The following is a 1,214-nucleotide window of genomic DNA, read 5'->3' as shown; positions in this document are numbered from 1 at the left end:
AAGGAAAATAAAATAAAATAAAATAAAAAAATAAATAAAAATTGGCAAAGGAGATGAATAGACATTTTTCAAAGGAAGACATACAAATGGCCTTTGTATGTAAATAAAAAATGCTCATCACTAAGCGTCAGGGAAATGCAAATCAAAACCACATTGAGATATCATCTCACCCCAGTTAGACTGGCCATTATTAAAATAACTGAGAATAACAAATGCTGGTGAGAATGCAGGGAAAGGGGAACTCTTCTACACTGTTAGTGGAACTATAAATTAGCACAGCCATTATGGAGAAAGGCAACCCACAGACTAGGAGAAGATATTTTTTATAATACATATACCCAACATAGGATTCATCTCTAGAATATGTATTTTTAAATATCTTAAAATCAATAACAAAAAGATACCCAATTTAGAAAATGGGCCAATATCTAAACTGACACTTTGCAAAAAAGAGTACCCAAATGGCCAATAAACAAAAGAAAATGTATTCAACATTATTAGTCATCAGGAAAATGTACACTCAGGAGAAGGGCTAGACTGAAAACATGAAAATTACCAGGTATTAATGAGGATGTGAAGCAACTGGAACTTTCATACACTGAGGGTGGGAGTATAAATTAGAATAACTACTTTGAAAACCTGTTTGGCAGTATTCACTAAAGCAGAACATATTTACTCCCTAAGGCCCAGCAAATTTCACTCATATATATAATCCCAACAGAAAGGCACATTTATGTGCCCCCAAAAGCACCTGCTGAAATGTTCATAGTAGCAGCATTTATAACAGCCCCAAACTGAAAACTGTGCACATGCACATTATAGTGTTATGGTCACACAACAAAACACTACACAGCAATAAGAATAAATAAAGTATAACGTGCGAGCATAACAAGGAATAAAGAATTTCGTAAACATAATACTGAACAAAAGAAGTCAGACAGAAAAGAGTACATACTGTGAGATTCCATTTAGATAAAGTTCAAAATAAGGAAAATCTTTTATGCCAGAAGCCCCGATAGTGGTCACTCTTGGCGGTAAAGTGAGGACAGGGGTGTAGGAGAACTAGAATGCTGGCAAGGTCCTTCCCCTCTGCCCCCAGTCTCAGAGCTGATTACCAAAGTGCTTTAGGTTTGTAAAAATGCATCAAGTTGTATAATTATATGTACAATTTTCTACAGCATGCATATACTTAAATATTAAAAATGTAATAAAAA

At 34.4% G+C, this 1,214-nt stretch overlaps 1 pseudogene; it reads right to left on the bottom strand.

The window, feature by feature from the left end:
- The window catches only part of LOC103604774, a 24,837-nt pseudogene that overhangs the window by 22,177 nt on the left and 1,446 nt on the right, over positions 1-1,214 (bottom strand).

Source organism: Galeopterus variegatus, unplaced genomic scaffold (assembly GCF_000696425.1).
Source record: "Galeopterus variegatus unplaced genomic scaffold, G_variegatus-3.0.2 Scaffold5385, whole genome shotgun sequence".
Classification (NCBI taxonomy): Eukaryota; Metazoa; Chordata; class Mammalia; order Dermoptera; family Cynocephalidae; genus Galeopterus; species Galeopterus variegatus.
The sequence above is the reverse complement of the archived record's forward strand: the minus strand, read 5'-3'. Positions and strand labels throughout refer to the sequence as shown.